We start from the raw sequence: 13,765 nt of genomic DNA on the forward strand, positions 1-13,765 counted from the left end.
TGTTAATTTTTTTTTTTTTTTTTTTTTTTTTTGTGAGATGGAGTTTCGCTCTTGTTACCCAGGCTGGAGTGCAATGGCGTGATCTCGGCTCACCACAACCTCCGCCTCCTGGGTTCAGGCAATTCTCCTGCCTCAGCCTCCTGAGCAACTGGGATTACAGGCACGCGCCATCATGCCCAGCTAATGTTTTGTATTTTTAGCAGAGACGGGGTTTCACCATGTTGTCCAGGATGGTCTCGATCTCTTGACCTTGTGATCCACCCGCCTCGGCCTCCCAAAGTGCTGGGATTACAGGCGTGAGCCACCGCGCCCGGCCCGTGTGTTAATATTCTTAAATCACTCTTACATGTTCATTAAAGTAAGTTTCCTGTAGCTTTCTTGAAGTACCCATTTTTTAGTGATTTGACTTACTGTTTATTCTTGAAAACAATAAAATTGCATTTGTGTGTATGTTATGTGTTTGAGGGGGTCATTACACGCATTTTTTTTCCCTCATGACCAGGATTCTATCACAACTCCTTGAAAACAAATTGTTACAGTTTTACTAATTGTTGATAAAATTATTTAATGATTTTTTAGTTTTTTATGCCATAGATGTATTTAATAAATATTTAGTAACTTCGTGCAATTAATACGAACGGTGTTGGCCAGGGATGGTGGCTCATGCCTGTAATCCCAGGACTTTGGGAGGCTGAGGCAGACAGATCACTTGAGGCCAGGAGTTCGACACTAGCCTAACCAACATGATGAAACCCCATCTCTACTAAAAGTACAGAAATTAGCTGGGCATGGTGGTGGGCACCTGTAATCCCAGCTACTCAGGAGGCTGGACATGAGAATCACTTGAACCTGGGAGTCAGAGGTTGCATTGAGCTGAAATTGTGCCACTATACTCCAGCCTGGGTGACAGAGTAAGACTCTGTCTCCCCCACCCCACCCCCAAAAAAAGAAGAACAACAGTGTTTTAAAACTTGAGATGTTTTAACCTGAATTATTTTGCTCTGACAATTTTTTTTTATCTTTCAAATTAGATTTTATCAAAGTAGATATGTATTCGCTTTTTTAAAGTTGAAGTCTTTCTAAATGTCTAAAAGCAAAAGTCAATAATTGCCTGCCCTACCTTTCCCTGATTCCTGCTCCTTCAGAGGCAAACACTTTCAACACTTTGGGCTATTTCTTCAATGTGGAGGTATTTACCTTTATATTTCATAAATAAATAAACTACCATTTCTTGACATCATTTGACTTCATGTTGTTGTATGTACATGTTCCTCTTCCCCATTTTTCAGTATAGTTATATGATCCTTTTTGAATAACTTAGTATTCCGTTTTTGCATTACTGTGGCTCTGTAAATAGCATTCCCAGTGAAGCCACCCACCCAGGTCATTGTGATGATGTTTCCTTTTTACGTTGTGCTTTGTTTTTTTTTTCCCCCTGGAGTTAGTAACTGCTCTTTTGGTATTATTGTCTGCTTCATTTTCTACATGTACATTGTGATTTATTCTCAAATGCTGATTTAGTTTCGACATTTTTTTTACCCTGGGCTTAGTAACTCATTTTTCTTTTTTTTAAAAAAAAAGTTTCTGTCTTCCTGTTGCTAATTTATGCACACACACTCTTCTGTATGTTTACAAATTCATTGAGTAATTTATTGGTTTCTAATTAAATTCTCCCCCTCAGTGCCCTCTGCTCTCATCCGACAGGTTGTTGTCTAGGTCTGCTCTAAGCTATTTGTCTGTAGGAGTACTGTCCTGAGTTTCTTTCTGCCATTTATTTGTTTTGGTCTTTTTCTTTCATGAATAGAGATGGTCCCCAGATGTCTGGTGATTCTTGACTATCTGTTCTACTCCTCTTTAAAGAGGAGACACTAAAAAGCCAACTGGGAGCTCTTGGTTTGAGGCTGAGGGGGCCTCACTGTGGAATGATCAAGTGGGGACCTGCTGACTCTGGGCTCTTGTTGAGAGGAGCAAGCTGAACGGGGATGAGAGAGGCGACCTGCAGCTCTAACTGCTTCCCATACAACCTTTTAACTAATCTTCCTGTTTTCACCTCGCTCCAGGCCTACCTGTTTCTCCTTTATGCCCCAGGCCTTCAGAGCTGTTTGCTGCCTCCATCTCTCTGAAATGCAGTGGGCACTACCGTCCTAATTAGCTTCCTGCCTTGTGGCTCCCACCCCCTCAGGCCTACATTTTAGCATTACGTGTCCATCTGCTTTTCAACTTCTAAAATATTGTTGGCACCTTCTCTTGATCCTTTTGGATTCGTGCCATCTGTATCCCTTTGCTCTCCCTTTAGCGGGGTTCCTGGACTAGATCTGTCATGTTGAATCAGAAGTCCTGTAATTCAGACTTTTCACTCGTTTATGTATCCTTTCTTGGTGTTCTTTCCCCTTTACCTCCAACTAGAGGCTCTGAATTAGTGTGGTTCTGTGAAACCCCTATCCGTCCAGCCCTGGCTCTGTGTATTACCTCATTTAGTCACCACAGCAGCTTTTGCACAGCGTCTGCTCCGGCAGTCTGTGGCTCTTCCTTCCTTGAAACATTGAGAATACATCTGGTAAGAAGCCGTTGCCAGTCCCAGCGCCTGCTTAGAGCCTGGTATTGCTCTTTAATCTCTCATTCTGTGTGTTGTAAAGAAACAGGTTGTGGAAGGCTCTTGTCAGATCCCAGGAACATGAAAGAAATAGCACACCCTACGGTAGTGACACGGCCCTGTCACCACCCCTCACTGAACCATAAAAGCTATTCAGAGGGGCCCAGCAGCTGGGGAGCGACTGTACTTAGATCCTGGGTGCTGATGGGTATTTTGTAGTTTCCAAGGGAAGTTGCTGAAAGTTTTTCTTATCTCGACACTCTAAGGGCAAGAGGTCTTTCTTCAAAGAGAAGCGCTTGTTTCAGAAAAAGATGTGGAAAGAACATACAATCACAGGTTCTTCCCCAGTTCTGAAAAAATAGGAAGGAGCAATGTAGCAGTTGGTGTGAAAAGAAACCACGCATTTGCAGAAAGCAAGAAGGGGCTCCGCGGCACTGTTTGGTTCCTACATCTGCAGTGCAATGGCAAACGGGCCTGCTGCGGAGTCGCATGGCCCTGGGTTGGAGTCATTGGGCTGCTCCTTGGCTGTGGCCTGGAGCAAGTTCTTCCCCTCTTACTCTCTCTGAGATGAGATTCCTTTGAGTCATATGCCTACCTCGGTGGGTGGTTACATGGATTAAATTATATCATGCATATAAAGCACTCAGCCTGGCATGTGCCATGCAGATAGGGCTCAAGAAATGGTGTTTGGTGTCAGTATTCTCCCCTGAATTTAGAATGTCGTGTGAAAGTGAAACAGGGATTGTGTCCATAGCTCTTACGTAAACTCAACCTTGTCCCCAAATTATTGCTGACCACTTGCTAGAGTGCTAGGACTCCTAGTTCATATGCTTTGCTGGGTTTTTGTTCTTCCTATTCTCTTTCTTCACACAAAATGAACACTTAAACTCAGGCCTCCAAACCTGGTTGAATTGTGGGGTGGAGGGACTCTCCTGGGCTCTGAGCCTTTGAGTATGGGAACCCCACTGGAAAAGGTGTGCAGAGGCCACGAACTTGCTCTGAACCCACTTGTGAAGAGCAGGTGATCCCAAACTATTGTTAGTGTCTGCTGTAAATGATATGCCTCTGGGTTCGAGCAGAGTTCAGCCAAAAGCCCCACATGACATGGAAATCTGTCCTGGAGCCAGGTTTGTCGGGTAAAAGTTATGTAGCGAATGTCTCCAAACATTGGCATCTGTTGTCTGCCGAGACTAGGACAACCAAGAATGATGGAGTGCCTAAGGAAATTAGGATGGGGCATGCGACCCTGTAACAGCTGACAAACTGTTTCGGGCCACCATGGCTCATCCAGCTCTTCTGATAAACAGCTTTAAAAGCATTACGTGCTTTGGAAAGCATCCTTCAAAAATGGTTATATTTTCCAGACGCATGACAGTCCACTGTTCAGTATTATTTAAGGGTTTTAAATTGTAGAATCAGATTCCTTTTCAGTGGGGCTCTTGGAACTGTTGAGGGCTAATCTGTCTGACTCCCACCAGGACAATCTCACAATAATATTATTACGTAGTCGGGGTCCCCTATGCCTGTTAAAAAAAAAAAAAAAAGTTCAGGGCTAAGCATTTAAGACGAAAAACTATTTCTTTCATTTCTAGCTAAGTATGATGGGCTCTTTAAAACATTGCTTTCATCATGCACCTTTTATTTCATGATTTCTGCATAATGAAAATATGATATAGATAGCTGTGGATTATCGTAATGCCTTGGGCCTTTGAAAATGAACATTCTCTAGATTATAAATGATCTTTTTCTCACTCATTCCAAACTTCATCCTCCCGTTTGTCCTACTTCCCAAGATTTAACTGTTGCCTTTTGAGCCTCCTAGGAAATTCCGGGTATCATTTCGGCAAGGGAGGTAGCTCTTGGGGGAACAGCCTTCAGGCCAGGCAATTCATTTGCGACTTGGGCTCTTCTTACAACTTATGATAAGTACAACGCACTGTGGTGACAGATTTTTTAAAACTCTATTAAAGCCTAATATACTAATGCAGATTTTTTCTTAAGTTTTAGAGAGATTCATGGGATTTTATTCTTTTTCCCAAAAGGCAGAGGTAGAGCTGACAAAGTAGCATGGAGCATCATCCTGATGTATTGTGCTGAAGTGGCAGCAGTTCACATTCATTTACTCTGTCAGTGTAGGATCAGTTCCTTCTTGACTCAACTCTCTATGATCAAAATAACCTATTGGATGTTCCCTTTGGGTATTTGAAGCAGCTTGGCCCCTTGGCAGGAGAACAGGATTGCAAATCATGAGAGCAGAGCCCCGATTCCAGCCCTCACGCTACTGTGCTTCTTGACCTTGTGTAGACAGCTTTATGTCTCCCGCTCAGGTCATTCTCCCCCATGCAAAAGGGGAGAGGGTCATCCTTGCCCTGGTCATGCCTGCATGGCTGAGGTGAATAACTAGTGGTATAGCTTCCTGGAGGAGTGGCACAGAGGAAGCTCCCTTCCTAGGGCTGGCTCTACCATCAGGGAGGAAGCTGGATATTAGAACGAAGAAAAAGCCCATGCAGGATATATGACAGCCCGACAATGTATTCTAAAAATAAAAAAGCACTAGGTTAATCTGCAGCTGTAGTGTACCTAAAGTATTCTTCAGCAGGTTGTGGCCCTAGTCTAAGCCCCAGCTGGATTTAGCACCATTTTAGTTGTTACATCTCATCCCCCAAAGGGACTGAGTCTGTAGCCAAGTTGGCCTTGTCACCACTTCAGCCCTCCCTCTGATTTCACCTCTGGGAAAACTACAAAGTGGCCCCAGACATACATAGCAGGCTTGGCCACATGGGTGGAGTGTGTCAGGACAGCATACATAAAATAAAACGTCCAGGGAACCTGTTGTAAATCGACCACTTCCCGCATGCTCAGTCATCGTGGAGGTACTTGAATGTTCAGTTTCTTTTAGCTGATGGCCAGGAAATCAATGTTTAAAAAAAAAAAAACAACCTTGACAGAGGCATTTTGTACAAGAATGGTGTGTGGGTGTGAAAAAGCAAATTCCAAAACACATTTCCTTTTAGTTCCCCAGCCCGTATTAGATGAGTACTTCTTAGCCTTGGCCACAGCGCTAGAGTAAATAGCAGTGTCACGTAGCTCATGGAGCAGGCAAACCACAGAACGTACAGGAGAGAAGCGTGCACACCAGCGAGTCTGCTATGGCAACTCCCTTCGTCCTGGCTTCTGCATCTCATTTGTAAGCAACTTGTGTTCCTGCATTTTCAGAGTTTGGCCAATTTGTTTACTTATAATTGCATGTTCCTGGAATATTGCCATAAAAGTGATCCTGAGATAGAAAAAGTCCACAGGAAGCAGGGGCATTGAGTTTATAAGTTCTCAAAGTCTGTCTTGGCCCATAATAAAGTCTCATTCTCAAGGGTAGGTCCAGCTTTCCAAATTTCAATATATCAGAGACTCTTGATGCATCTGGGCTCGTGATGGGCCAAAGTAGGCCTTCAGGAGTCCTCGTGTTACACACTGTATGCCTAATGGAGACTGGATTCATTTATGTGTATGACTGTAACCTGCGTGATAATGTGAATGCAAGTGCTTTGTAGATTGTCCTGGGAGATGTGAGATGTTATGACTAAAGACTTAATTGAACCCCGAACATGTATATGAATAACTGGAGACAGATTGACTGGATTACACAATTTTCTTGAAAATGTCCTAAATTAGCCTACCTCTCTCTTTCTTGCCTCTTGTTTCCCAGCTTACGTGGTTCTCTGTAACACCACATTTTAAACAAACCAGAACAAATAGTATACAAAAGCATTACCATAGACAAGAGGGATATAACAAGAGATGGTTTTCTGTGATCCGTGGCACCTCCCATGTACCCCACCCACCACCAAAAGGGGCTTTAAGATTTGGAATGGTAAATTCACTTACCATCTCCACACATCAGCATAGTAGACAAGGAAACCTCGTGGGGAAAATGCAAGAATATATTTATGGTTTCTCTTCAGAAATACATGGCTTACTTTGAATAAGGAAGCATGACTTTTCACCTTCAGATAGAACCAGGGTCTAATTTGAAACAGACCACTGGCTTCCCTAGACCCCCACCAAAGAAGTCTGTTTCTCCCCAGAATTGGAAAGTCCCTATGGGCATATAGTTGCTAGTATGGGGTTTCTGTTGGTTTTTTTTTTTTTTTCCCCCCAGAACTAAAAAAGAACTTATTTATTGAGGGCAAGGGGATGTAAACAATACAAAAATCAAAAGCTTGTCTGGCATTTAACTTTTCTTTCTCTTCTCGTCAAATGGGAGTTAGATTTTATTTGTACACTTGCTAAGGGTCCTGATCTGCTCATGAAATCCTTACATGGGGGAAGGTGTGGGGCAGATTCCTTAAGTGACTCACCCTTTGGGACAACTCTTATCAGGGCCAGGGAAATTGCTCGTTTCTGCCTAGTTCTTTCCCTTCTGCTTCATGTGTACTACAAAATAGTCATTGCATGCAATGGTGAGGCCCGCAATTAGGGAAAAGAAGCTCTGGAAGCCCGCTTTGCCGTCTCTGCACTGGTCCAGGTCCTTCATTATTTTGTCCACAGCCAGAGGGTCTTTTTGATTTTCTAAAAACCCAGGGAACTCCTTTTCCATGAGTACTCTCAGGTCCTCCTATGTTAAGTAGCCTTTATCCCCAGCAAATTTGTGAAATGTAAACATCATGGTTTCCATGGCATGTCCCATTTGAGATGGCATTTTGATGTGGTCTGTTGAAGCCTTGATCAAGGCGCAGTGGGCGCTGGGCTAGCTAGACGTGGGGCGGCAAAGCCTTCTGTTTTTATTTTTAACAAGCTTGGGCCTGACTCTTAGTATTGTATCAAGATGGGTGAAGCCAAAACTGGCCAGAAAAACATGTATCAAGTCAGCAGTGGCTCACCCCTCAGAGGCCATTTTTCCCACCTGCTCCTCTTATCATATCTTTGGTTTTGTTTTTGTTGTTGTTTTCTCTATGTTCGTCCTGCTCTTTCTTTCTCTATTTTGCTTGGGCCTTCGTTAGAAGAGTTCTGGTAATCATTTCAGACTTCCAAAATTCAACCCAGTAGTCTCATTTTACAGGTAGGCCCACTGAGATACACAACAGTCTTATGTGACAAACCATAGAGTCACAATTAATCACTTTTAGAGCCTGGCTTCACCTCCGGGCTGAGCTGCCTTTCCAGCCCTCCAGTGGCATCCAATGTAGTAAGCTGTAGATGTGCCACTCTAGAACATTCCAGGAGAGCTCTCCTCTTGGACTAAACCAAACTAAAATGAAGTCCTGCCCATGTGAGCTGCTTGTTTGACACTTTGGATGCTAATCAGAGTATTAATGAGAACACGGGGATAGATTCAGTGGTCTAATGCTTGGGACCTTCTCCTGTCTGATTCCATAAGACCAAATCCCCTATAAACACCTCCCTCCCATGCATACACACACACACATTCACATACAGTACTCCCGTGTCCCTCCCTTATAGCCAAAGGCCAAAAAAATAAGTTGTGTGTGTGTGTGTTTTCCGTATTAAAAATAAGACCGGCTAGTAGCCAGGGTTGGTATCCCGTCTCCTATGGAACCTGGGAGGACTAGCAGATGGCTCTAGAAATCTGTCTCCTTTTAGTGTGGTTGTATTAAGGGCAAGCTTGCCTCCCATGGCACCCCAGAAAATCCATGAGTTCAAGTGGGGGTGTGCTGTAGGAGGACTCAGCAGCTGTTTTATGGAAGGTTCGTCAGGGATCAGACTGAAGATTTTGCTTTTGTGAGAACAAAGTGAAATGTGACATTCAGGAGCAGCTCGGGGCCTATATATAGGGGCCCAGGGCCTGCTGGGATGGGGTTTTACACTTGGGCTGTCCTTTTGCCCTTCTACTGAACTCTCTTCACTTCAGTCATGAGCAAACAGTCAGTGCCTGAACTAACAACCCTGCAGTCCTCCGAAGCACGGCTCGCTTACAGTACCGAACAAAGGGAGGGAGGGCCGCGTGGGCCGGCCCAGGCCAAGGAATGCGGCTTCAGGGTTCTGCTCCATAAATTTAACCAGCACGACGAAAAGGAGATAATATGAGCCTTCGTGATGATCTGAAAGGGGGAGGTTCTGTGTCCCATTGATTGCGGTCTGGCCCAGTGCCAGGCCCAAGCCTGACCGACAGTTGAACCATATCGTTAAGGCGTGTAATACAGCTCCAGTCTTGTACTGCCGCCAATGAGTGCATATCCACAGGGCAAAAGTTTATAAAGAGTCGAGGCTGTCCTGTTTAACCCTCTCACACTGCATGTAATAGACCCAGATGCCATTCAGAACTTGCCCATCTGAGGTCATAAAGGAAAGCCTGCACGTTTCTTTTCTTCAAACAGCTTTTCAGGACTGGGGAGAGGGAAGGAACACTGTCTCGAGAAGGTCAAGGCACGATGATGTTTCTCTCTGGAGAAGCAAAGCAGTCTGCCTCCCTCCCCCCAGCCAGAAACGGGACACCCTAGTGCTTTCTTCAGAGTAGCTCTCTGTTTGCAGTATAATGTTGCTGGAGGAAACGGGGCTGACACCACAGGAAACCTGCCCGTCTCCAAGGAGGCTGCAACGGTGGCAGAGGTGGGTCGGATGCGGGCCACGGAGCGCTCTTGTCAAGCTCGGGATGATGCCATTTTCCTTCCCCATCACCTCGAAAGCTGTTAATAGCCTTGCGTGTTGGCCTTCTACAGCTAAGCCCAGCTGCTAAAACAGAGTGGGCAGAAGGCCACCCCACGGGGTGACCTGTGAGCCTAGAGTTCTCACTGTCCGAGGCCAGTGGCCCCATGGGAACTCTGTCCCTTCACCAGGGAGGGCATGTGGGAATAGGCATATTGTCACAGCAAGGCCTGGAGTGGCCTGGGTTCTTACAGTGGGCACTGCATTGAGGAAACAGGCAGGCAAACAAGGACTTAGTGTAAGTGTAGTCAGAAAGAGAGGGCTGCCTGTGTTCAGAGGACATAAGGAAGAAAGTGGGTGGAGGGTAATTTAGTCTTGTCCATTAGCCGGTCACGTTTTTTGGCCAAACTCGAGACCTGCCTATGTTTTGCCCGTGGTGTCCAGGAAGACATCTATGTCTGTCACTTTCAGATTGCTGCTTGTCTGCAATGGGCAGTGCTCTTAGGCAGCACCTGCTCGGGATGACAGTGCTGCAGAAATGGATCCAAAACATTGACTAGCTTGCACAGTATCACTGTCATTAGTATTCAGTCCTCACAACCACCCGATGAAGTGGGTGCTATATTTTCCCCATTGTATAGATGGGAAAGTTGAGGCACACGGTCCAAGACCTCAAAGGTAGTAAGAAAGGGAACCAGAATGCGAACCCAGGCCAACTGAACACAGAGTACATACTCCCAATGTCTGTGCTGCTTCTAGGTCCTCTTTTGGTCCCTTGCATCAAAAGACCTCATGATTTTAATCCAAAGCATCTGACCAAGTATGAGGCCTACTTCCTTTTGATCCTTGGACGTGAAGGGTAGGAGTTGAATATCTGCCTATAACCAAGAAGATATTGTGCAAAGGCCCTGGTTCACTTGGAGGGAAGGTACTATAAACTTTGGACCTCACAGTGTGAATGAGGGGTATGTATTGAATTCTCTCAGCCCACCAGCTTAACAGAGAGACAGCGTGAGGTATATACCGTAGCTGGAAAGCTTGGAAGGGCTCATGTTCAGGGGCTTCTTTGGGCCAAACAGCAGTGTGCCTGAGCATGAAGAGACCCTGGCCTTTTAGTGCCAGTGCCTGGAGAACCATGTCACTAAGCTTTGTGCCCAGGAGCTGTGCTGTCCCCAGTCCTCCCCTGTGTACTCCTTCCACTCTCCAGATGATGAACTACCGCAGCCTTCTAAGTTCAGAATGTGCCAGCTTGTCACAAAATAGCAGTGACACTTCTCCACTCCAACCCATCTTTGCTCTGCCATCCAGCCAAGACCATCTTCACCAGGCGACAACCTGGGAACTCCAGCTGGTACACAGTACAGGAAGCCTCCACAGTAGATTGTCCCAGGAGCATACACTCAGTATGTCATAGCCATCTCCTTTTGGAAGCCAGGGAGAACTTGTTTATTTTGGTGCCACAGATCCTGGACACAAGCTTCCTAGATGTAGGAGAAGAGACTAAATGGCTGGCCAGCCCAGAAATTGTTGGATTCCGTATGCTTTCATGGTCAAAGTGTTTTAAAAACCTAGAAATTGGCCCTGGTAGTGAGTCCCAGGATGGAGCTAACTTACGATCTGGACTCTATTATGTGATGGCTAATCCTGAAGTTTAGCAAACGTTGGTACTGGCTGACTTTTAATGGAGTACCTATTTGAGGGTTCTCCTCATCATGTATTTAAGGTTAAATTATTTTAAGAAATTCTGCTGCTTTTATTTGTGTGTGTGTGAGAGTCAGAGTTTCTCTCTTGCTGCCATAGCTGGAGTGCAATGGTGCAATCTCGGTTCACTGCAACCTCCGCCTCCCGGGTTCAAGCAGTTCTCCTGGGATTACAGGTGCACGCCACCATGCCCGGCTAATTTTTTTGTATTTTTAGTAGAAACAGGTTTTCACCATGTTACCCAGGCTAGTCTCGAACTCCTGACCTCGGGTGATCCACCCACCCTGGCCCCCCAAAGTGCTGGGATTACAGGTATGAGCCATCGCGCCCAGCCAGTTCTGCTGCTCTTTTGAAATTTTTTGGTTCTGTTTAACAGTGACTGAAAATGCCATGAGGTAGCCATATGATTGACTAACTGTGATTTATGGAAATTCTTATCTGCAAAAATCTCAAGACAAAGAGGGTACTAACTAGAAGGTTCCCAATGCTTTATGTAACATGCAGAAGGAAATCTGGTCTCAGCCTCTTGGATCTGAGCAATCCTTTGGAAAGGGAGTAATGAAGAGCAGTAACTGAAGACTCATTTCCTGCCTTTTGTGTGACTCACTCTCCTTTGTCAACTTCAAGTGTGCCCAGGCCCGCTTGCTTCTCTCCACCCCAAGGAACGTGATCTTTGGAAGACACTCCGACGCCTTCTCTATTTGCCGTTTGCCCCCAGGTCCAGAAGGAGAAACAAACCCTCAGTTTGGAGAAAAGTCTAGAACATAGGCTTTGTGTTACTGGTGAAGCATGATAGGAAGTGGTGCTGTTCCTCTGCACAGGCTGACTGCTGACTGCACCTGCTTTTCCCAGAGGCATGATGAGGCTCAGGCAAGGTCCTGGGGCCTGCTGCTGACCGGTTCGTCCTGCCTGCAAGTCTGCATCCCAGTGCCCAATGGGGCCAAGTAGAAAAAGCACACAGTGGAGTGTGAGCCGTGACTGTCACTAAATGGGTCTTTCCCCACCATGCCCAACGCCTCCCCCCAACCTAAAAGGGTCTAGCCTCTTTCCCCACGGGCTCCCAACAAGTTCTAACACATTTTATGTACACATTGATTTCCAGGCCTGTAGAGGCAAGCCCCTCAGTCCAGGAGCTCAAATGGATTCATCTTGTTGGTTCTTGTTTCCTAGAAGGACAAGTGCTCTGAAGGTTTGGTGTCAACTCTGACCCAAGGGGTATATCTGATTTTTATGAAGGCACAGAAATGCACCTGAGGTGACCCCAAGTCCTTCTCTTTCATTGTTTGATTTCCCACCACCTGGATCATTAATTCTACTTTCAAGGGGGGTGGAGAAAGGAGAACATTTCAAAGCAAAGTTGATTTGGTCTCTGAACCAGCTTGTCTTCTAGGCTGTACTTCACCCTGATGAGAATCAGAAAGGACAGTCTGTAAACCCCTTCACTCTAGTGGCTCTGCAGCTGGGGAGCCTCAAAACCAGTTCCAGATGTTCTCTCTCCCTCTGTTGGCTGGAAGGGAATTTCAGGCAAGCAGGGAGGCAGAGGGCTTTTGCTTTGGCCCATTCATCGAGCACCACTACCTGCAAATTGTGTCTTGCCTTATGGCACTTAAGGGAGAGTGCTGAGCACCTGGGTCCATTTGGGTCGGGCCAGCACTTCCTTCTCCTCAGTTAGAGCATGCTGCTCCAAGCTGGCTGATTACTGCAAGCAAGAGAAGCCCACCCTCCTGCTGTTCAGGGTCAGAAAGCAAGATCATGCAGGAGACCATGTAAGTCAGACAGGCTAGGAAGGAGTCCTGCAGATGACCCTTGGGCTAACAAAGCAACATTCACGGCCCTCTTCACTACCAGCTAGGATAGTACAGGGCTTTGCCTCCCAATCTTGGGAGAAAAGGCATAGATAGTAATGGTCAACTCATGGCCCTTTACTCTTGAGAAACTCTACCCAGCCTCCTCTTATCCAGAAGAAAGCCATTCCTGACTAAGCCTGGCCATTCTGACGCCTTCCTTCCTAGTCTGCACCCAGCCTGTGCTGTATGCAGCATATGATGATAGAGATTTGTACTTTTCATGCTTTGATTTTAAATGCATGTTAGACATTTTGGCATTTGTGCCTGACTGCTCTCTAAATCATCTTTTTAAAAAAATAGTTTGATTGTGAAAGTTTTAAAATGTACAAATGTAAACTGTTCTGAAAATACATACAATATATGAGCTCTTAGAGTGTGTGGACACTGCTCCAGAGACCTTGCATTAAGTGTCTCTTTAATCTTTACAAACCAAATGTGATGGATACTATTATTCCCACTTCAAAGAAGAAAATAAAAAGGACTCTCTCTCCCTGGGCATTGATAAGCACTAAAAGATTAATAATGGTGACCATACCAGACATCTCTATGCATACATATGTGTATATACACAAGTGTGTACATATATATGATTTGACATGAATGGGAGCACATATGCTGATGTCTAATCTTTTTCATTCTACAATGGCTCTAGAACATCTTTCCATTTCAAAAAGCATTTTTAACATTTCACATAATATATTACAAATATACCATAGGTACTTAACTGTCCCCCATTGATGGATGTTTGTTATTTTTGCTATTATAAGCATTCTTTACATATATCCCATCATACTTGTATAATTCTGTTCTTAGGCTAAAGTCCTAAAAATATGATTGCTGGATTTAAGGATATGAATATTTTCTGCTTTGAAACACATTGTAAATTGCCTTCTGGGGAGTGGAAACAATTTGTACTCCCACCCACAGTGTGTGAGAGGTCTTACTTCTCCAACCTTGTACCAGCTCTGGCTGTTCATTCATTCAGAATTCAGTCAAGAATTTTATGAAGTAGCTGCAGTGCGCC

General features: G+C 45.1%; 1 protein-coding gene and 1 pseudogene across 5 annotated transcripts in view; one reads left to right on the plus strand and one right to left on the minus strand.

Moving 5' to 3' along the window:
* Positions 1–13,765, plus strand: part of VPS13D (vacuolar protein sorting 13 homolog D) — a 296,629-nt gene that overhangs the window by 248,313 nt on the left and 34,551 nt on the right. The gene's annotated exons all lie outside the window — the stretch shown is intronic.
* Positions 6,749–7,325, minus strand: LOC116566310 (annotated as a pseudogene).

The sequence above is a fragment of the Sapajus apella genome, unplaced genomic scaffold (genome assembly GCF_009761245.1).
Source record: "Sapajus apella isolate SASKATOON/1434 unplaced genomic scaffold, GSC_monkey_1.0 scaffold43, whole genome shotgun sequence".
Lineage (NCBI taxonomy): Eukaryota > Metazoa > Chordata > Mammalia > Primates > Cebidae > Sapajus > Sapajus apella.